We start from the raw sequence: 24,397 nt of genomic DNA, 5'->3' as shown, positions 1-24,397 counted from the left end.
CTTGGTGCTGCTCTGTGCACACCAACCTCGAGCATGGCAGCTGTCCAGCCTAGCCCAGTGGCTGCCTCCTGGGCTGTCTGCAGTGAGCACTTGCAGACAGGAACGCCTCTTCCTGAGACCCAGAGTGTTTGCCAGTCTTCTTGCTTATGTTCCCAGCAGTATTTTTCCACAATTAACACCCTTCATTTCCCTGTGCCTTTATTTTGATTCCTAGGAAAGAGTTGACTTGTTTTTCAAGGAGCACAGCATTCTTCATAATTCTTTTATTTTCTGACTGTTGAATGTGAATGATGCAGTCACTCTATGCCAGGTGAGCGTCAGGTCAACTATGGTATGGTTGTACTTCAGGTACTTGGGCCATATCTTAAGCTTCTTAGCATACACTACTCCAAATTTCCAAAAGTTGTCCAGGATGGTAAAAGCATCCTCCAGTAGCTTCCCTGTTGTATGGTCATCGATCCTGGGTCATGATAGATCAAGAAGCCTGCATTCTTCTGTTCTTAGCTGTGTTGGAGACATAGCAAAGCACCAGAAGAGCTATCACTTTCATTTTTAGTTGCAACCCCTAGCATAAATAAAAGGCCTGTCCTTGCAGCCATGGTTACTGCTTATGGCTAAGCCCTCACACCAAAATCAGAGGAATTAAAGAGAATTGAACAAACAAGGTCTTTATAAGTCTATGTGCATTTTATAAGCACATTACAGACAGCATAGGGCCTTGGGCTATCAAAAACACATATTATCACCCCAGGCCTGGAGGGCAAGAAGAGAAAGTGATTCTTAGAACTGAGGAGATAAGAAATCAGCTGGTCCAAGATGAACCTTGAAATAAATACCCTGTCCCCTTCCTTTTTTCCCTGCAGCCATGCGTCTGACCTCTCTTTTGGCTCAACCTAGCTGAATGCTAGGAGGTATGATATCCTAAAGATGCTGTCTGCTGGGCATCCTCCAGGACAGATCAGCGAGGAGAAGGATCGACGATGAATCAGCAGGGGTGCATGAACTACACATGCTCTACCCTTCTGTCCTATGCAGTGCTTCTGTCATCCTTTTGAACAATAGGTGCCCAGGGAAGCATGCATTCAACTAGGCATCACAGGCTGGTAGCTTAGAACCCTGCTCTGGATTGAAATAAAGGTTCTGCCAAAGACATAAAACTGAATTATTTATTTATTTTTCCCAGCTTTCTTACTAGCCAAAGTACTTTAGATAGGGGACATCACCTCTCTGAGCCTCTATTTACTCACTTACAAAACAGTGTAATGCAAGCATCTACCTCTGGGCCTTATTAGGGTGCATTTTTCATCCTCAACTTCCTTCCTTATATGAGCTTTTTCCATATCACTTCCCTTCTATGAGGGGATATATTGACTTATTTCCTATCTCAGCTTTTCTTCTGTCCAGTGTAGAATGTAAGTTTCATGAGAGCAGGGCTTTGGGTTTAACACACTGACAATCTCCAGGGGGTAAGAGCAATTGCTGGCACTGAATAGGCACCCAGTGAATATTAATCCCTTAATTTGGGGTCTAGGTTGTGTTAAAAGCTCGACATTTGACCAGGTAGTTGGTAGTATATATGTCAAGCCTGGTTTTAAATGTACAAATAGAAACAGCCAAGCAAAGACTGGAAGTGACTCAATTAGGAATAGGTTTGGAAATGGGAATAAAACAAGCCCAGTGAAATTATTTTTGGAGAGTTCTTAATGGGGAACCATAAAACATCTACAACTGTATTTCTCCAAAGAATTTGTTTTGTTTTCTGTTTATTTATTTTTGCATGAATGACCTAAAGTCATCCTTAGTATGACCTAAAGTCATAGTCCTGGGGAAACGTTACAACTGTTAGACCTCTCCACTTGGCCTGCATTCCAAATTGACAGTTGCTAGGGGTTCAACGCACTGACTTCTGCATTGCAGGAGTCCTTATGTGCAGGGTTTCTGCTGAGATCCACATCAGACAATGTGTCAGGATGTCCCCAGGTCCACTGTGGGTATGTGGAGCAGCAGGTTGATGTAGTTGGTGACATTATCAATAGCCTGATAGACTCTGGCCGTGGAGGTGTTCTGGAAAATTGGAAGAGACCTCCTAAGGTCAGGTTGTCTTCTCTCCCAGGGAGTCAGGGCTTCCTTTTGTCCTGAAGGTGTGGGACAGCTGTGCATAATGAAAGTAAACTTAGCACTTAGCTCTTTTTCCCTTTAGAAACTAGTACAGAATGATACACATCTCGGGGTGTCAACTTCTAAATGTTTCTCTTGGGTAAAAGTAGCTTTGCAATAGAGATCTTTCTGTCCCTTGCAGATACAAAATAAAATAAATCGATAAATAAATAAAAACCCATATAGTTCTTTTTTGTTTTTATTTCCATTTAGAGTTCTCCTCACAGGTATTCCCCAAGGTGTGTTCATCTGCAGCTATTTCTGTTGATACTGTGATGTATTTGTTCCCTCCAGCTTCCCTAGGTCTCTGGCAGAGACTTTGAGGCTTTTCAAACCCTGACTAATCCACCACCCACTGTTATTAACCCTCCATTACCTAAATCTACACACCTTTCTCTTCTTCTCCCTGTGGGTCTCTAACTGGGGTTTATATGGGCATCATTTGGGGGTATGATGAGCCACACTCTCAGAATATTTGACTTCTTGGATCTGAGTAGGGCTCAAGATTCTTCATTTTTATCAAATACCTAGCTGTGGTGCTTGTGTGGTGGTGGCCTGTTTTCCTATAATCCTAGCGCTTCAGGAGGCTGAGGCAAGAAGACTGCACCTTTAATACCACCCTGGGCAAGTTAATGAGACCATATCTTGAAATGCAAAAAAAAATAAAAATAACTGCAGGAGGCTGAGGCCAGAGAATTGCAAGTTCCACACTAGCCTAGGCAACTTAGCAAATTATCAAGACCCTATTTCAAAATAAAAAGGGGAGTACAATTTAGTACAGTATGAAGGCCCTGGACTCAATACCCAGTATTAAGGAAAACATAGGAAGAAAAAAGTAATCTCCAGGTGCATCTTAGGCACATACTTTATAATCATGCCTTAACCAAAACAAACACCTTCTGAACAGCCTTTATTAACTGGGCAATGATTCTGAAAAAATTTTTCTTTTTATTTTTTGTATGAATAGTCTATGACTACACCTTTCTTTCATTTATTTTCTTCTGCTATGTTCATTGCTGTGACCTTAATACCTAAAACAGTGCGTGATATACAGTAAGGGCTTAATAAATGGTTGATGTCTGTTAAAAAATAATTGTGATGATGTCACCATCTCCTGCTTCCCTAAACTTATCTGTAAAATCAGTGCCTACAGCCTGGATGAAGTCTAATACCTAGCTTGCTGAACTGAACCATTTGCGGGGCTCAGAAACCTAACACCAAAGGAATTAAAACATGCAGATCTCACCAGATCATTTCTGGGTGTGAAATAATAGTACCAAATATGTGAGTTGCAATTTCCTAAATGGTTGCTGCTCTGCTGCTGTAGCCTTCCACCAGACCTGACCTGCTCTAGATGCTGCTTTCCCTGACTTTGCTTGAACTCTCAGTGGACTGGGAGCTATTGCTTGACATGGATTCCTTTTGGTCTCCCTTCAACAGAAGGCATAATTCTTGGAGCGTGTGATTAGGGTTCTCAGCACTGGCTGCACATTGATGTTGGGTGGGAATGTTTGAAAAGAGTGATGCCTGGTTTACTCTCCCCTCAAGGTTCTGATTTAATTGGTCTGGAGGTGGGGGGAGATTCCTGGACATCAGAATTTTTAAAAGGTCACCGTCAGGGTTGTGAACCTTTACACTGGAAGTAGCCTGGATTGAGAGGGAGAAAACAGAAAAAGAGCATTCTGCTTTCTGGAGCCAGCAAATGGCACTTGGAGAGCAGAGGTGGAGCAGGATAATGAAAGGGTGAGCTGGCAGCTTGGAGCTCAGGTCACGCCTGAGGAGAGAGCCTTGAACTCAGAAGCAAGTTTCCTTTCGTGTGTTAATTATGCACTCTCTTATCTTCCTTAATCATTTAATCTGGGGTAACTTTGTTGGCCCAGAGAGATTATAAATTCCTTGGGATCAGTGATGTGTTGGACAGTTACCCTGTATCTCCCATGATTGTATTCATGTGGGATTCTTCAAAAATAACCCTCAAACAATTAGGGAACCATGAGGTCAGAATGGTAAGCAAAATATTAAAAGGGATGTCAGTCAGTCATAGGATGTGTGTGTGTGTGTGTGTGTGTCTGCGTGTGGTGTTTTGTTGATTCACATTATCTGCTTCTTTTCACTATTATTAGAACATACATACACACACAGAAGGAACAACACACACAAAAATCGGCTTCTTCCCACCACCACCACCATTGTCACAACAGAAACTTAGAGATGGAGCCCAGTACAGTATCAGTTGTCAAATATCTGAGCAGCCAGTCTCAAAAGCAGATGTCACCTCCTGTGGCTGGGACGGGGAGAGGTTCGTGGTGTGGGGGGTATTCAGGCACAGGCGTGCTTGGGTTCCAAGGGAGCAGACATGAGCCAGTTAGGAAGATGCCCAGAAAGCAGCCTGCTTGCCCCAGTCCCCGGTCTAGTGTTTTATTCACGGGCTGACATTGCAGCTTTTCAATACTGTATTAAACACATTTCTTCTCCTGGACACCCACTACCTTCAGAGCAGACACATCTCACACTCTGAAACCAAGTGTGCTCTTAATGGCTTGGCTCCTAACCTTCATCAGGGAACTAAAAAGAGTGTTTGGAGTTGAATTAAGGATAGGAAGCTCAGAAACTCTGCCTCTTTAGTAACTTGGAGAGGGATTTAGCTCATATTTTTAATTCATAATGTGAATTTAGGTGAGGTCAGAATCCCAATGCGAGCTGCAGTTGTCAAGATGAGATCTACAGCGATATTGATGCATCCACCAGGTAAACAGCAGCCCTCTGGTATATATCAGGAGCATGCTTTTCTGTATTCTAAGCAGTTTTTGACATAGTGTTTTGCTTTATTGCAAACCACAGTGTTTTCAGAAGGCCTAAAAATCCAGTTATAACTATAGCTGTGAGGGAAAAGGTCTGCATGGGGCCAGGGAAATTTAATTTTTAGCTTAAAAAAGACCCACCAAATTCAATTTTTCTCACATTTAGGGATTCTTAGAGTTATATCCAGCTTGCATAACTAGTATATTAGAGAATGTGTTACTACGGGGTTATTTTTTAACACATTTATTATTTATGAAATGCAGAGGAAAATAGTTAGAAATGATTGTTTCAGGGAATATCCTGTAGCTTTTTTTATTGTATTCAAAGAAGTTGCTCATGCTGTTTTAATTCAAACATTAAAAGTTAAATCTCTTTTCATCCCACCCTACATTTTTAAAATGCTGCTTTAGCCCTTATTGTGGGAAACAGAGAATGCACAGAAGGAAAAACGCCCACTGTGTGTTTCCAGCCCATCCTTTGTTGAGAATCAGAATATTTCTCGCCAACCTGTCCAGGAGGAAACAAGAGAAAAGAGAGTAAGACCTCTCTCTTCTCTCAGCATCCTTGTCTAGTTTCTCTTTCCCAAAGTACCAACTGGACACCTGCCTTGGAATGGTGACAGACCCAAGTCAGCTTCCCAATCTGTGCTGGGAGATAAAGAGGAGGAAGGAGATGTGAGCAGGAATTTGACATGGAATGGATAATAAGAATGTATAGAGAACTCCTATAACTCAACAATAGAAAGGCAATCTGACTTAAAAATGGGCAAAGAAGTTGAATAGATGTTTCACTTAAAACATGGGTGAATGGCCAACATGTCTAAGAAATGTAGCTGCATTAATTTGGGGCATTGCTACATCAAGACTGTAATGAGAGATCCCTTTACACACACTCAGGTGGCTGGGCTCTGGGTGTGGTTTCAACTCTAATCTTTTCTTCTGTATGTTACTTTTCTGAGGATACTGTTTTTACCTGCATACAGAAAGTTAAGAGAAATCCCTTTCCTTTACTTTAGGAAGGAAAGGAGTGAGAGCTAGAGGGAAGGGCAGGAGGTCAGCATCCTTGGTTTTCTTTTAGATCATTCAGAATTAGCATGTCAAAACGTGGCCTTACCCACATCCCAAGAGGTATGCTCTTTGCTAAGATAATTGATGAGATGCCCCTAGTCTTTCAAATGAGTTTTTTTTTTTTTTCATTGACCTAGCAGTTCTGCTTCTGAGACTCCACCCTGCAGAGATCATCCACCAACTCAGCAAAAGTTTATCATGCAGGTACTACTTAATATTATATTTAAATATTACTTAAAGTGGAAAAAAAGCTTAAATATGCATTGTCAGGGGATAGCTTGTGGTGTATTTATACAGGGGAATATTAGAAAAGATAGGCCAGTAAGAGCTGAATTAAAAATAAACTTTTACTAAATAAAAATTATCTGCTTTTCTAAGCATTGGGTACTCAGCACTGCCGGGTGTGGTGGCGCACACCTGTAATTCCAGCACTCAGGAGGCTGAGGCAGGAGGATTCTTGCAAGTTCAAGACCAGTCTATGCTACAAAGTGAGTTCAAGGCCAACCTGAACTGCATAGGGGGACCCTGTCTCAAAAAGACAAAAAAACAAAACAAAACATAAAATGGATAGCTAGATGCCTACATTCAAAATTTTACACTGTAGAAAAAAAAAGATAGAAGATAAGCACACACACACACACAGAAGAAAAATAAGATAACTCAGGTGTGATAAGGGCATGAATATTGGATGAGGAAAGAGCACCCATTCTTATGTGATACATTTGCTCAGAGGTTGAATGAAGCCAGGGAGTCATGTAGGTATGTGTCTGAAGGAGTATCCAGGAGATAATGAACACAGAAAAGGAAAGGACAACTGCCAGCAAAGAGAGAAGTGAAATTTAAGAAAATAAAATTGTGTATGTGTGTGTGTGTGTGTATGAATGTATATATGTGTGGGTCAAAATAAACTCCTGGCCTAACTTAATTATGGAGCTCCCATGCCTGAAAAAACCACATGATGCCAAAAAGCCAGCATCACAGTCTCTAGAGCCCATGGCTTCCTCCAAACCTAACAGCCTGGTGACTCCAGAGGGGCCAGTCTTGTCCACAGGATGAGATTCCTGTCAGGGAGTCAGTGAGTGCCAGCACCTGACAGGGGCAGTGTAGAGGCCTTTGGTGACACTTTTCTGGCACACACACACAGAGACAGGGCTCTGGTAAAACAAATGCTTCTGGTAAAATAAATGCTTCTCATAATGCACATGGGCCTAGCTCCAGGTGTCTGGTAAATTCACAGAACTCCAGGATTCTTGCCCAGAATTGTAGAGGATTGGTGCTAGTGCTCCAGAGATTTTTAAAGGTAGGAAACAATAAAGAGAGATTTGGGGACAGTCAGCATTGTCATCCCTTAGCTCCAGATAGTAGCTATATATCCAAGAGAGAGGAGGTCGTAGTCTGAGTGTCACATGGAAAGTTCATTTAAACCACAGTAGATCGTAGCACAGCCATTTAGTAATCCAAATGACCCTGAGCAGTGTGCATATCTTGCCCAATTTTCTCATTAAAATGACAGTAATAATACTAATGCTTAGCTAAAGATCTGTGGTAAGAATTAAAAGACATAGCATGATTCTAGGCGCCCAGCGAATATTCAGAGTGGTGAATTCAAACTATATCTGACACGTTCCCCTTCAGAAGGTAGAGTCTGATTCCTCTCCCTATGAATAGATTGTAACAATTCTGAGTGACTTCCAAGATGAGATCATAAGAAGGAAATAAAATTCTCCCTCTCTCACTCAATTTTCTCCTGAGATAATAAATGATTATTGTTGTCTTAAACCGCTCAGTATTGCAGTAATTTGTCTCCCAGCAACAGATAATTCTTGTATTTGATAATATTTGCAATCAGTTGTAATCATCCACCACCCTTGTATATTTGGAAATGCATAGCTTCCCTATTGTACTTGCACGCACGTGCAGAAACACACACACACACACACACACTTTGCTGACATCTTATTCCTAAATTTAACCTGCCTCATTCAAAGGGTAATTAACAGCACTGAGAATCAAATTGGCAGCTAAGTGAGATGTCCTCCTTGCATTAATCACAAAGATGGAAAAATGCCTCATAGAGGTTGGGTGGATTGGCAGTTGAACTTGTCTCTAAGGCATGCCGTAAGAGTTTTCAGGAGTCTGTAGGCCAAGATATCTCTGGTCTAAATCCTAGACAGAAGAAATATTACCCCGTGCATCAGCTGCTAATGGAACCCTTGGGTTCCTGTGACTAGGGACCAATCTTTGCCAATGTGTAAATATGTCTGCTTTGCTTATAGTCAGGAACTGATTGCATATCTTGGGGTTAATGAGCTAAGTTTGGATAAAGGCAAGAGGGTATCTTCTCAATGCACAAGAGCTTTTTTTTTTTCCTCTGCATCAGGTTGATTCCTGGCATTTCCTTAGATCTTAGGTTTGCTTTCTGCTTGGTGTAGGGTGGAGGGAGTTCAGCTCTTGTGCACTTGATGGATGCTAGTCTTAATTTGGTGTGTTGCAGTCATTGTGAGCTGCAGAAAGATATTACCTTAAGGATATTCTTTTGAATATCAAATTAGAATAAATTAAGGCATGCTGCATATTAAGCCTAAATCAGAGTTGAGTAATTGCCTTCTATTTTATGCTGCTAAGTTTGTTGGAAATGCAAGGTATTTGTTTTAATTACCAAGTTGTTGAACTGACTCTCAATGTACATAGCCACAGACAAAAATAAACAAAAAACTTTTTGGTGACTTTGTGAAATTTAAATAACACCTAATTAGATATATTTTATAAGTATCCCTCCTGCGATCATTACTTTCTTCCTTCATCTAACATTGATTAATTGACTCCCTACCATGTATCCAGGAATATAAATTGCTTTGGGGATAATATTAAGGGCTACATGGTTTGATGTTTGCTTCCTGTATCCTCAAGCACTTGACATACACATAAAATGTGTACAGTAGCACACAATGAAGAAATTATGATTAGCATCCCCATCTCATAGATCCAGAAACAAAGGTTTGAAAAAGTGAACGCTACATCTCATTCAGCTACAAGAAAATATGGATTTAGAAATTCTAAACTCTGCTACTTTGATAAGACAAGGTCAACCAAAATGTTGCCTCTTTAAAAAAAAATAATGTCTTGGAAGAGTTTTTAAGTTGTTTTCTGCATTTTTCCAGGCTGACCAGGCAATAGTGTTACCTTTTGCAATGTTATCTAAAACAATGATCCTTTCCCTAACTGAATGAGTCAGTTTTTCATTACTGTGGCCAAATGCTTAACACACACAACTTAAAGGATAAAAGATTTATTGCAGCTCATGGTTTCTGAGGTTTCGCTCCATGGTTGGCTGACTCTAAGGTAAGGACATCATAGTAGAAGCGGGTGGAAGAGGAAAATCGCCTAAGTCATAGCAGCCAAGAAGCAGAGAGTTGGAAAGAGCTGGAGAGGACGGAGTCAGGGACCAGACATAGTCATTGATGTCACATGGCTTTGACCTACCCAAACACACTAGAAGTGTGCTTTACTAATCTCCTGTGTGGCTTTTAAGCTAATCAACAGGACAGTCAAGATTAACCATCACACTAGCTTTTATTCTGGAAAATTCCTAATGTATTTATAAAAGTACTGGAGAGAATAGTGTAGTGAATGCCCATATATCCGTCATGGAAATTCAGCAGTGAGTAACTCATACCCACCTTGTTTTCTTTTTATCCTCATGTACCACCCTCCCTCCCAACCACTTCACACACTTATTTTGAAGCTAACTAATTAATACATTTGCCAGTGTTTTAATCTGTACTTCCAAAAGCTAATCAATAGGACAGTCTCGATTAACCATCACACTAACTTTTATTCTGGAAAATTCCTAATGTATTTATAAAAGTACTGGAGAGAATAGTATAATGAATGCCCATACATCCATCATGGAAATTCAACAGTGAGTAACTCATACCCACCTTGTTTTCTTTTTATCCTCATTGCCAGTGTTTTAATCTGTACTTACAAAATTTTATGAATCCCCATTTGCTAACTAATTTGGCTGTAGAAGCTATGAAAACTATGATGGACTTCCAGTAGGATAGCCTCATTAATATGGTCTTTCTTCTTGAAAGATTTGGAAGAGTTGATTTTTCATTTCTCTGTGGAAATGGGAGCCGGCTAATGTGCTATTCATACCCCTCAGCTTCTGCTTCCTTTGCTATATGAAGCAATTATGTTCAAATCCCTGTAAAAGAAATCCAAATATAAACATGTTGGACTACTTCAGTGTTTAAAACTTTTATAGATTTACTCCCCTATAATGGAATATGTGATATTATTCTCTGAATTTTCTCGTTGTTCTGTCAGTTCAAGTAGTTTGCAAACATCTGTATCATTCTTACCTACTGAGAACCCCAGCTAATGATCGATGCATGGTGAACATGCTAAGTGTACCCACCATCAAAATGTGGTAGCAAGCAAGCTTGTGCAGATTGTGTGTGACGTATCTTTGCAGATATGTATATAATTTCAAAACGACTGAGGTTGTACCTAAGTCCAAAGCTTCAGTGTGTTTGAAATAACCCCAAACAAGTGGCATCTTCCCATGGAGATTAATAGTGACAGATTCTGAGCTGACTTAAGGTAGCTGTTATATACCATTGGTGATTGGACTATTCATATTTAATCTGTGTTAGTCAGTTCCACATGACTATGGCAAAATACTTAAGATATGAAAGAAAGGTTAAATGAAACTTAATGGAAGAGAGGAAGAAGTGGAATTTAAATGGAAAAACTTAAATGGGAGAAATGATTATTTTGCTTTACAGTTTCAGAGGTTTCGGTCCATGATTACTTGGCCCTGTTGCTTTAGGACTCTGGCAGGACAGTACATCCTGCCTGGATCATATACAGGAAGAGGTCTGTTCACTTTATGGCACTCAGGAGATAAATAGAAAGGGACAGAAATGGGTCAAGTTCCCAATATTCCCAAAGATTCACCCCAATGATCTAATGTATTCCAAAAAGACCCCACCTCTTAAAGATTCTATCACCTCCCAGTAGTACTTCAGAGCTGCTGACCAAACATCTAACACATGCTTTGGGGGACATTCAAGCTTCAACATATGGTCACCTCCTTTTAAATCAAATTCACAGACTATGATTGACTTGTTAGGACTGAACAATCAACCAACCCTTCACATTCAGACTGTACTCTTTCAAGACTAAATTTCCATAGAAAATTTAAAGTTGTCAAAATTGCTCTCTTAAAATTATATGCAGGTTCAATAGAACTTTCTCCTGCAATCTGGAGTTACAAGAAGCAAAAAGAGTGCTGGATCAGCAACTTGAGGATCCGTGATTTCTCTGCTCTTTACACTAACTCCACGCACCAGACATTTTATTTCTGTGAGCTTTAGGGTGTTTTTTTTTTTTTTTTATATTGTAAAGTAGAAATAATAGCCTATGGCTTGTATCTCCCACTGAGTCACCCGAGTGGCCAATGTAGGGTTTACAAATATGCACCCAGAGCAGAACCACTATTAGATTATTTTACCTCCTTTTTGAGCCTGGTTATAGCTTTGCTGATTGAATAGCCTACTCAGCACAGTACTCCAACACTAACTTGTTAGAAATAGCCTGCAGGGTGGAACAAATAGTCTCTCCACCTAGTCAAATGATATGTATATAAGGATTTTCTATTGAGATTTCAAATCACTCTCTCAGTCTAAGTCATCATTGTCATTATTATCATTTTTATCAAGCATTCAATAAATGCAGTTGTCAAGTTTGGAGATATATATTTAGACATGAAGTATGCAGTGATTTTTCCTACCTCCTTCCTGCCCTAATGTCTACTTCCTTCACCTCTTTTGCAATATTCTCTTTCTCTGAACACTAATTTTGCTTGCTGTCCTGTTTGATTTAGTTTCCTATGGGTCATAGATGTTTCTAGAAAGAATCCTGGAGAGAAAGAGGGTGGTACACAAACTGTTAAAAGAAAATATGACTCTCTGTTTTTCTGCAATAGGGGATATATAAAACAGGCCCACATCTGATTCCTGGGAAACTTTAGCCTTCTCAATAGTTGGTACCCTCACAAGTAAAATGGAAATGAAAATAGAATCTAAAGCAATATGTAACCAAGAAGAGTAAGTGAACAAAGCAGTTTATAAATGGTCAGAAAATAAAAATTTTCATAGCATAACTACTGTTGCTTTTGCTATTCCTATGATTATCCTCATCATTACAAGTAGTACCTAAAGTCTCTGTACCTCATGCATTATATAGGGATACAAGAATTAAAGAAGGTTAATGACTACCATTCTAACATTTCCAGGCCCTCAGTATTTGCGTCTTTTTCTTTCAATATTTTTCTATTTTCTGTGGGATAGTCAGATCAGTTGTTTCTAGTTGGACATGCTGGGTTGAAGAGCCAGAAATGTGGAAAAGATATTTTATCTAAGAGCACACTGTCACTACTCTTACAGTGATTTTCTAAAAGGTCTACTCTGAGATATAATGAGCTCTAGAACATTAGTGTTAGAATGAGTTTTTTCTGTTTTCTTACTCCTGTAGAACATACATCCCTGGTAAATTTAGCAATTTCTTAATGTTACTTCATTATTTAATTGGCATAGTTGAAATTGGAACCTAGGACTCCCATCCACTGACATACACTTTTTATGGAAGAAATATTTTTAACTACTACATTTTGAAATTTGATATAGGAAACTCATAGCTTTTTCTTCTCTTCTCAAAATATTTCAGATTCTAGTATAGCACAAGTCATTATTTTGGCCTATTTTGGTTGAAATGACAACTAAATAAATTACTTAGAGCAACAATCAATATATAACTCGGTTCACAGTTTTAACCATATATATGTAGTATACATTCACAGAAACGTTTACTTTGTATAAAATTATCTAGGTTAGCCAATGTATTTGCATGGAATTTAAATCAAATTCAGAGGTTTTTTCATGAAGAGCATGTCTTATAGATGGTGGAAGATAAACATCAAAGCTTCTGGTAATTTACTATTACTGAATTCCACTTCATAAATATGTTATTTAATCAAATCTTCTATTTAAATGAGGCAGTAAAAATGGCATGGTAATATTTAAAGTTTGCATAATTTACAATACGGGCCATTTTTTAAAAGAAAGTCATGGATAGGTTGCCTCCGGCAATGGAAGGGGCTTGAGCATTGAGCTCCTATTGCTGCCCAGGTGAGCAGGGGCTGCAGCGAGTTGCTGTGACCAACCTGAGTCTCTGAAAGCAGAAGCTTACATTACAATGGCTGTAACCCCTCACATGAGTACAGGAACTTAACCACTCATGACCAGCTAAATCTCCTGTACTTTGTCCACATAGTAAAAACCCATGAGTGAGTGATGATAATGACCGTTCAGGTAAATATTGATGAGAAGAATAATTTTTTGAACCTTGAATGAAATTGATCTAAATTTAATTTTTTTCTTGGAGAGGACCCAAAATTCCAAAATTAGATATTCAGAGACTGTGTGTGTGTGTGTGTGTGTGTGTGTGTGTGTTTAAGCATGAATGTGTATATGTGTGTGTGTGCTTGTGTGTGGTATTTTTTGTGAAGTTGTGTTATGTGTATGCGTGTGTGTGTGTGTGTGTGTGTGTGTGTGTGTGCCTGCTGTGAAAACTTTAAAAGGGGGTTAAATGAGCAGGTAGGGGAAAGTCCATGTTGGTATTTCAAGGCCTTGGAGAATGACAAGCACCTTCAGGAAATGTATCAGCACAAAACCCCTCTGTCTACACAGATACGTATAAAATGAAATCCTTTTTGGACTCATGCCAGTGTACGTATTTCTTCTTTTTCTCTCTGTCTTTTAAGAAGTGGATGGTTACTGGGCCTTCTAGATTGGAGGGAGCATGATATACTATAAAGTCCTCAGGATAGGGTGTCAGCTAGACCTGGTTCAAATGAGCCACCTTGTTTTTAAATGTATATAGCTCCCAGTAAGACAATCAGCCAGGTAGAACTTCATTTTCCTTAGAATTAGACAATTCTTCATTTTAAATATATAAAATTCCTCTCTATAATATAGCTGTTCCATAAACATTTGAGTTATTTTTCCTTCCCAGTATAGAGAATGTGCTGGTGGATTTTTTGAAGGACCTTGTTTCCATCCCCCAGCGGAATTGAAATTCCAACAAGAATTCACCCCTATCTCTTTAGTTACCTACTTCTTCAACCTGGTCAGGTGTTATAAGAATAGATTTTTCTGTAGATCTTATCATAAATATAGGTAATAAAGGATAAGATATATCTACATTTTACTCTGCAAGGAGATAAGTCCAGTGGTAATAAAGGATAAGATATATCTATGACCTAGTTTAGTAAAAGTGAGAAAACAGACACTGTACCAAGAGGTGGAAGGCTGAGGAACCCATATTCCCAGCATGTAAGGAACGTCTAACACACTAGGATGAGCTTTAGTTACCTTGAGGACATCTCCATCTCTGAATGACACTGTCAGATGTGTCATGCTGCTGTGGAAGTACTGGGGAGACAATCGCAAAGACTCTTTAGGTGTTAAGATAATAAACTTTTGAGTGTAAAGATGCAAAGGCAGCACTAATAGGATAAAGAGAAAGATGGGATGATGTCTGAGATGTACGCAGGCTTCACACTGGGGTATTTACTTGGACCAGTAGCCAATTAAAGACTCCTGAGACACAGAATCACAACGGATGTTGGGTGGGTACACATATTGTGTTCAAGCCTGCCTTGGGGAAAAGGGGGAACTCTGGATGGGTTTTGAGGAAGACTGATCTAGGTGAGAAACATATGGTACTAATATTTTGAGGCATGCTGGAGCATAAGCTGTCATTGCTGTCATGATTCAAGTTGAAGACGTAACATTACCATGCATTTCTGTAAGATGTTTCATGGCTGGATGAAGGAAATTGGGTTCCCTTAAGCTCTCCTTCCCCATGACTCACCATGGAAACTGGAAGAGAACTCCCTGAATACCTTGACACCAGATGCTGCTGATGCCCTGATCAGATCCCCTTTAGTGAGCTTAGCTGCCGTGTCTGTTGCTTAGCACTTCTACTTCGTTGCCAGTGGATACTAGCTATCATTTCTGCATAGACATATCTTGAGCAAAATGGGAGATACCATGACTGGAGTTACATAATCCTTTCCCGAGGAAGCTGGCTGTCAGTGATTGCTCTGGTTGCAAGAAGAACAACCCTCGTGTCTGAAGGTGAGATAGCTACAGAACATTTTACTCTGCAATGCCTGGAACCTATGAATCAGGCCAATGCCAGTGTCTTCTAGAGGCACCATGGCTTAGACGCTCCTTATTTCCCTAGTTATAATGGCTTGGACCAGAACTGGTAGCAACAAAAAGTCGGGGCTGTTCGGTTTTACAAAGGGGTCTGGTGATACATTGTGTCTTAAATTTCAAGGAACCCAGACTGTTCCTTTGGCTTACAGTGTGTTTTTCCATATAACCTTTTTGTCCCTTTTTCTACTTGGGTAGGCCCTACGCCACAATTTCCTTGTATGGCAGTATCTCATCCATGCAAACTATAGAAGAATGTGAGGAATGGAGAGCTTTGCATATGATGTGTCAGAGAACAATTAGCATCCCCAGTTGACTGGTGATGGCTGGTTCCTGGGAGGGTCCTGTGTCAGTTCTCCGGTCCATAAGAATGAAGGCAGGGTGAGAAAAGGGTCAGTCTTGTACTGACTACTCTTTGCTTCTCCTGGGTGACAAAGGTCATGACTTTTAGCAGCACTTATTCTTATCTTCACATTCTGTGTTACATGTTCTAATGCATTATTCAGATCTTGTGAAGACAGAGCAGAGGACCAGCTCTGTACCCAGAGTTCCTCTGCAGGGGTCACACAGGGTGGGGGTATAATACATATACATAGGGATGAGACGGAGCCAAAAGGACTATGACCTCTCACTGTTCAGCAAAGTACATGGGCAACATGTGCTCAGACACCTAATCATAACCTGTCTTTGTGTGAGTCATGTAACTTCTCTTAGGTTGTTGATGCTACTGCTGCTGCTGCTGCTGCTGCTGCTGCTGCTGCTGCTGATGATGATGATATGTATACCAGGAAGCAGAAAATTCAGTGCTTATCCAAGGCAGGCAGTTAATAGGTGCAGTTGTAACTGGCCAGTTGCTGATCTTGGCAATGTTTTCCATTTCTAGATGACCATGTAGCAATGTAAGCCCAATGGTGCCAGCTATCCTACATTTAAAAGAAAAGTTGAATGTTTTGATTTTGAAGATGGGAAATCTCCCACTAATTCACACTTTTACAAAACAATGTGTGGTCATTCAGAGCAAATCTGTAGCTCATGGACCACTGGTTCATGACTTTGGAATTCACTTTTGGAATTAAATGTGCAGGTGCTACCTCTATCACAGTTGCTGTGCTGAGGTGCCAGAAAGCTGGAGTGCCTTCCCCTACAACCTCCATCAGTGACTCAGGATTAAGAATATAAACACTGCAACCTTTCCTTGCATCTCAGATGGGATAATTTGAGATTAGAGTTTGGCATGTATTTTTCAGCTAAGGATCAAATATAGTCAATGTTTTAGAATTTCTGAGTCATATATTCTGCATTGCAACTACTCAGCTGTGCCACTACAACACAAAAACAGCTAGAGACAACAGTTACTATGCATGACTAGGTTCCAGTAAAAATTTTTGCTACAATAGTTCAATGGGTCAGATATGGCCCCACATCAATTATATAACTTAGACTTTTATAGAGTATTCCTCTTCCTTCACTTCCTATTGGTGGTTTTTGAGAACCTTCCTCTTTATATGCTACTCTCACTCAAAGCCTGAGTTTTCAATGCCTTGCAAGTCACTCTTTGGCTTTATGTTTTGGGAGCACTTTCTGTTTGTATTTGAATTCTACCTTTCACTCTTCCTAGCTATGATGTTTTGAGCAAGTGACTCCATTTCTGTTTTTGTCTCAGGCTTCTCACCTGTGACCAAGAAAATAGTTCAAGTCCTCATTTAGAGAATAGTTAAGAGAATCTAAAGGGCTGTGGTCTGTTAAAATATGAACACTTTGCCTGACACATGGAACATGTTGGACAGGCCAGCAGTGACTGACTATTGTGTGAAAGGTGAAGCTTTGGATATCTTTTAGGAATTACCAAAATGATGAGCCAAGTGTCTCCTTGTGTGTGTATTTTCAACCTTTATCTTAAAGTCAGATTGCCCTTCCAGCTGATAGGGTGTGATGTAAGAGTCTTTGAAAGATAAGACAATAAAGGCACCTGGGTACAAGTTGGAAACCCGAGCCCTTTGAATCTTCATCACTCTCACTGGTTTCCTAAGAAGAGGAACAGATGAAAGACGGAGCTTCTGTCTTCAGCTGGCCTTATTTCAGCCCACTGGGAACATATGTTCTTGGGAACGATGTAGGAAAACACTTAAATAAGGCAGTAAGAGAAGCAAGATGAGAAGAATCCTCCAGGAACATGAATGCACCCTGATTCTTATTGCTTTTCCTTGCAGCAATCTTTTGTGGGATGAAAACTACTCTTGGAACCAGACAAAACTGGATTTGAATTCTGCTGGGTCATTATTACCTTGGGCAAGCTACATTTCTTCTCTGGGCTTCAGTTTCCTGGGCTCTGTTTATAAATGTTTAATTTTTTAGTGATTTTCTTCCTCAGTTATTTGTCATTTCATTCCCTCCTTCTGGAGTTTGACATAGAATGGATGGCAGAAATCTCAAACATGTTTTCTCAGAGAGAAACAAGATGATGGAAACAAACTTTAAAGTCCACTTGCTTTTTTCTTTAACAAAGTCACCACTGATTTGGAGATTTCCTTGCCTTACTGTCTGGTAGAAAATTTTAAGGAAGTGCAAGAAAAGGGTGACATAATGCACAGAAGCAAAAGGGTTTCATCTGGAGGACCAAATCTGATGGACTGCGAATAGCTACTGTGAGTGTTGCATAAAGAAGAATGGTAGGGAGACTCAGCATGTTCTTACCAGAAATGCTGAGAAATGTTTTACATGATGGGGTGGGGCTCAGTGGCAGTGCACTTGCCTGGCATGCACAAGACTCCAGGTTTCATTCCCAGTGACACACACACACACACACACACACACACCCCAAAACAAAACAGACAGACAGAAACCAGAAGTCTGACTTGATGTCGAAGTGTGGGAAGAAGGCAGAAGTGCTATCTATATTTAAACCTATCTTTGAACACAAACCTGTTGAAAGAATGCAAAGTAAATCTAAGCAGTATTTCCTATGATCTTTAACTGGCTTTAAATAGCAATGAACACATATATACTTTCTGAGCAAAGCAAATATTTGTATGTGTATATAAAGTTTTATGGATGGACACAGAAATGGATGAGGTTAGTCTTATTAGAAATTGTCTTTTCTGTCATTTGACTCTCTATTAACAAAATGATTGCTTTCCAGTGCAACAGATAATTTCCCCACTCTCTAGAGCAAGTGTCTTTGAGGATGACTATAGTATAAATCCTACAGAGGTCTTTGACTGGTGATCTGGGTCACCTATATATCTACGCATCAATCACAGTGTCCAGGAAGACAAATAAGTCTGACTGCCGGTCCGGGAGAGTGGTGTATACCATTCAAGTTGTATGGACTCAAAAATATTACTCTGCAATGGGGTAGTTTAGGATAGTTTTTCCAAAGAAGAGATTCTGGGGAGGAAAGAAATTCAGCTCTGTGGAATGTGATTTGCAAAATACACAGTAAGGACAAGGTGGCTGTCAAGATTCCTTTCTGCTATGAAATTTACTTATTATGTTTTTCCATGAATAATGACATGTAATTGATGCCTTTCCTCTATAAGCCTGATTTCCAGCAGAAAAGTGATAAAAGATAAATTCTGGGACATAGAAACAAGGCTATCAGAAGCATGTTCAGCAACAGGCTGATTCAGATTCACAGCACACAGCCTTAAACAAAGAAGAACACACAAGTTGTTTTCAACTTGTGTAAGGCTCACTTGCTTTTGTGATGCTCAGGTTTGAACCCATGGCCTTCCTGGTGAGCTACATCTTTAGCCCCTTTTATTTTTGAGACAAAATCTCACTAAGTTACTAAGTGGCCCCAGCTGAACTTAAACTTTCAAACTTCCTGCCTAGTCTCTCAGAAAGCTTTGCTTATAGGCATCCACCACCACACCTGGTTTTTCCTCACATTTTGTTCCTTCCCTTCCTGGAAACAGTCTCTGTGAATGGCTTTTACTTATTTTGCTGTGTATTAGTCTTCTAGGGCTGCCAAAACAAAATACCAAATATTGAGTGACTTATGCAATAGAAATCTATTCGCTTACCCTTCTGGAGGCTGGAAATCTAAGACCAACACGTTAACAGTGTTGATTTATTCTGAGGCTCCTCTCCTGGTTTCAGGCAAGCATGTCCTCTCTGCGTGCCTAGCTGGCTTTTTCTCTCTGTGTGTTAATTCCTAGCACCACCTCCTCTTTTGAAAAGAACACCAGGCAGATTGAACCAAAGCCCCACTCTTATGATCTCATTTAACCCCAACTACTTCCTGATAGACTCTACCAACATATAGGATGGCGTTATGTATCAAAGATTCAACTCATAAATTTAGAGGAATGAAAATCAGACTGTAACATGAGAATTTTCTAACTCCTTCTGCATTATTTTGTCTATGTTCAGGCCAGCCCTCCACCTTAGGTAGAATACCCACCTTACTTCCTTTGCCCGCTGAACTCTCCTTCCTTCAACGATGTCTTCCCTGAGCTTCCTTAGGTTCCCAGCCTTTCCTACTCAGACAGACCTCTATGTGGCTCACAGCCTCACCTATATGTCTGTGTGTCACTCCACTGCATCACAGGTGTTTGGGTATCTGTGTCCCTGACCATCCCTACCCCCACTCCCCACCTGCCAAATGCATCCTGAGCATGAAGGGAGTGATTCAGCAGTTTGTTGTCCCCAGTACTTGGCACAGAGTAGACATTTGATAAATGTTTGATGACTTAAATTGGATTGAAGCTGAACAAATAGAAAGTGTATTTTGCAATTATTCCCCTGGCTTAGAAATGATACGAGTTAGGAGACTGATTGCTATAGCATTAGGATAGTACATTACAGATCTTGGTATTGTATGTCTTGTGGAGAAGCTCTGAGTCTTTCTCAGTTTTGAAGGAGGAGCATGGGCTCAGGCTGAGTTGAGGAAAGAGAAAGAGCACACCTTAGGAGAACTCTAGGAGCTGCTATTTACAGGGAAAGAGCGAGTCATAGACCCATGACATATGGTCAGGTGGCTTGCACTTAGTATTACCATAGGAATGTTCTGTGATTGGGCCTATCATATATGTCAACTTTGTCTCTTTACCCATTGCAAAAAGATGTGAGAATTCTGGGAGTAGAACTGACTTTTATCTGAGGGGTCAGCTCAGGTACTCTGTCCTACAAACTGCAGTGACTGTGCTTGATTAAACCAGGATATTTCAAGTGATCACTGCTGCCTAAATATACACCCTAAATAGAGGCTTAAAATACTACTATGTATTTTATGTCTTAACTTTTTCAAGAGTATGCTGATAGAGTGAGTTCAGACAGGTAGTTCTTCCATGTAAGTACTAATCAGGCCCGACCCTGCTGAGTTTCCCAGGTCAGACGAGATCAGGTGCATTCAGGGTGGTATGGCTGTAGACAAGATAGGTAGTTCTTGAGCTGGATCTTTGAGTATTTCTTGGGTGTCTTTCAATACATCTTCATTCCTGTTTCTGAGTTGGGAAGATTCAAAGAGTAGGAGCTGGAATGTGTGGTCAGCCACTATGGTCTATCTTGCTATCTCTCCTTTCCTCTCTCTCTCTCCTACCTTTTCATACGGTCTCCCTTTTGGTGACTTCAGAACAGCAAGAGTTTGTATGTGTGGTGTCACTTCCACTTACGGATCCAGTGAATCACAATACAGGCCAGTGACTCACAATACAGGCCAGTGACTCACATTCCACCCAGATTCCAGGACAGATGCCATGAATTCTCTCTCTGGGCCAGGGGATGCAAGCCTATGGAAGACACGAGGACAGGAAAGATGATTATGGTTGCTGTTGAAAAGGACTATCCTCCATTGTTTCTAGAAGCTGATGCTTTTCACTCATTACCCACATGTGTTCTGCAGAGCACGAACTCACTGTCACAGATTGGCATGGCACTGGCAATGGTACAATCCTTTGATAGCCTTTATAAGGAGAAAGAATAGAGCCTCCTCTTTTCACTTCTGTAGATTTCTGGTTCTGAAAGAGCAACCTAATGATAAAGCTGTCCTGATCCTACAGACTTCTGAAGAAAACTCTCTTGATGTGTACCAGAAAAAGAGTAAAGCCCTAATTCTGATAAATCAGTTAACGAAGAACTATTAGAAACTCACAAAAAGTATCACGCTAAGAACTATTCTTCCTCACCTAGCCTGGAAGTGAATTCTAAACATTATTCCCATTGTGTAGGTGGGAAATGAAGCCACACACATTGACATGGTTTTTGAAGGTCTTCTGCTGTATAAAAAGTAAGATGTAAATATGCTACTTCTATTTGTAAAAATACCCATGGTTATGTCTTCCTTTATGCTGTGCTAAACAAATGTGTTAAGTGCTTCCAGAATTGGTTGACCATAGGATCCTTTCCTCAAATAAAATGTAACTTAAATTCAAATAAATAAATTACAAATCAAGAATACTGATTTAGAAAATCTAAGTAGGCTCTCCTCAGCACAATGTAATACTATTTAACTGGTTGACAGTTCTACATGAATGTGTTGCTCAATCACATGCACAGACATACATGCATTATCAGTAAATTGTCACCTTTAATCCATCCTGCAGCACTTAGTGAAATGGCAGGGAAAAGAAGGTTTCTTTCATAAATTCCACAACAGCAATACTCAGCTGCATTTTTGGTTCTGTGATACAATTACAACCTGGTGTTATAATTTTAAACTGAGCTTAAAATAGAGTCTGTCCAATATACTAACCATTGTTACTCTCCCAATAACTTGTTTTGAAATTTTGCATTTTTTATTGTTTTTTCTCTCTCAAATAAGAAAAATAATAGAGTCCTTGGTCTGAATTAGACTTTCATTCATACTACAAACATATTTGGTATAATTTATGATCATAACTCAGTTGCTTTGCTAGGGTTATTCTGTGCTGTTCTAATTCCCCCTCAACCACTTCTCCGTCAAAAGTATCCCAATTATCAGACTCTTTTCTTCTCTTTTTCTTGCAAGATTTATGCTGGATTTTGATATTTGTCTTGTGATTTCTTCCACTTTCTCTGTCCTTTTCTTTTTTATTCTTCACTTGTTCAACATCATATATACATATACATGCCTTGTTCAACATCATATATATATATATATAATGTTGTCTTGGTTCACAAATGTTTTTGTTAGAAAACAATTTGGTTCACAAACAGAAGCATTTGGCAAAAGTTTGGTTTTGTCTGCAAGTTCTGCATTGCATGAGAAACATAGCCACAACTAACCATCCTGCGTGAACATGAACATGGTCATGTTTTGCAGAATCACTGTTGGAACAAATTAAATTCATGCTGCAAGGTATCAGTAGATAGATAGATAGATAGAGAGAGAGAGAGAGAGAGAGAGAGAGAGAGAGAGATGTTATGGTTCCAGCTTTGAACATCTAGATTTCAAACTAGTGCAACCAATATTCCCAACAGAACAAAATGTTTCTGGGTAGCTGAGCTGTACATTTTTTGTACACTGGTGCCCAAAGCCAGTTGCTTATACAAAACTATCACTATTTTCCTTATACTCATCCTCCTTGTGACAGAAGAATAAGCTGTTATTCATAAAAGTGTTTACATTTACAGACCTGTTTTACTCATTTTACTAATGGGTTTTACTCAAAAGCCAAGATAAAATATGGAGCCAAGTGTGTCTATTACTCAAATGACAAGGAAGAAATAAAATTTCTCTGTCAACAAGGTTCTAACACAAAATAACAGGCCACACCCAAAGTGTCATTCACCTCTGTTGGCATTTGGCAAGTTATAGCTCAGATCTAGTAGCTATGATTTATTTTGATGTCAAAAAGTTATTCACATGTTTATATAAAAAGAAAGTGGCAGATCAACAGTGTGTTGATTATGAAGGTGCTGTGTAATAAATCAGCACAGTGATTCTGGTCATCTTGCCAATTTTGACATAGAGACTTGCTTATTTATGGCATTTTAAGGTCTGAGGAGTTGATTTATAGTTGCAATAACATACTCCCATCCATTAGCAGTTCCGGCATGCTTAGATATGTCACTCTTTTGCATTTAATGATTGGCATTTTTAAAATTGCATGACTATAAATTGTCAAGCAGGATGAAAACTCAGTTTAAAACATAATTTTGTTGAAACATTTATTTTTTGCAATGAAAGTGTGATAGTTGGGATATCATACATTACCAGCATTGTTTCTTTTCGTCCATCCTTGTGCCATTTTAACCATGATCCCAGGTTATTGAAATACCAGGATCTTTATGAATGGTCTCATTCAAACTCCTCATTTTGCAGAGGGAGAAATTGAGGCAGAGCAGGAATGACTTTCTTAGGGTACTTCTCCAACATTTGTCTGATTTATTGGCAGAGATTTACAAATGAAGATTTCCAAGACTACACTTAAGTGTAGGGCTGAGACCTAGACACTGCGTCCTTCAGAAGATATGGAAGAATGACCTGATTTGAGGACCAGATTTGGAAGCAGATGGGAACTTCAAATCCCCTTTCCATTGCTTACCAACTTTATATCTTTGAGCCAGCCTGCATAACTGGTGTGTTCAAAGAAGGAAGAATAGATATCACAAACTTAGAAGTCTGTTTAAAGATGAAATTCAGTATGGGGGAAATTCTCTGGCGTATTATGATAAGTCACCAATAAAGTATTACTTTCCTCCTTCACCTTTAATGCTTCCCTTTCTGTGCTTGCGCGCGCGCGCACACACACACACACACACACACACACACACACTCTTTCTGGACTAATTGATTAACTTTATGAGAATGCTGTTCTATATTCCACTAGTTAAAGGTCTTTAAAATGATCACACTCAGACACACTGTGTATCTCATGAAATTAAATCAGTTCATTCATTGCTCAGTTTTTCAAAGGGCACTTTTTCTCCTCTGTGAGCATCTTGGTGTGATGTTGGCTTTATAGGCTGGTGCATTCTATTGCTCACATGACAGCAATAAGAGAGAAAACTAACAGTATTTCCCCCCTTCCCTACCCCAGTGCATGTTTTAATGAGCATGTGGACTCCTTTTTGAGTAAGCTAGTTACCTTCCCTTTGTTCTGCAAATCTGGGCTAGGGCTGCAGAGATAGGGTCCAGAGTCATAATGTGAGCCTGTC

The 24,397-nt window shown here is 39.7% G+C and overlaps 2 long non-coding RNA genes across 2 annotated transcripts; one reads left to right on the top strand and one right to left on the bottom strand.

Moving 5' to 3' along the window:
* Window positions 1-248: 248 nt before the first annotated feature.
* Window positions 249-20,906, bottom strand: LOC102020959. Its single transcript, XR_262135.2, has 2 exons — window positions 19,722-20,906; window positions 249-504 (listed from the first exon to the last, which is right to left on the bottom strand). It is a non-coding gene; the product is annotated as an uncharacterized LOC102020959 (long non-coding RNA).
* Window positions 20,907-20,999: 93 nt separating this feature from the next.
* On the top strand, window positions 21,000-23,945 carry LOC106149316. The gene is made up of 2 exons (XR_001235412.1): window positions 21,000-21,545; window positions 23,635-23,945. It is a non-coding gene; the product is annotated as an uncharacterized LOC106149316 (long non-coding RNA).
* Window positions 23,946-24,397: the final 452 nt, after the last annotated feature.

Source organism: Chinchilla lanigera, unplaced genomic scaffold, assembly GCF_000276665.1.
Source record: "Chinchilla lanigera isolate Chin_1 unplaced genomic scaffold, ChiLan1.0 scaffold00041, whole genome shotgun sequence".
Lineage (NCBI taxonomy): Eukaryota > Metazoa > Chordata > Mammalia > Rodentia > Chinchillidae > Chinchilla > Chinchilla lanigera.
The sequence above is the reverse complement of the archived record's forward strand: the minus strand, read 5'-3'. Positions and strand labels throughout refer to the sequence as shown.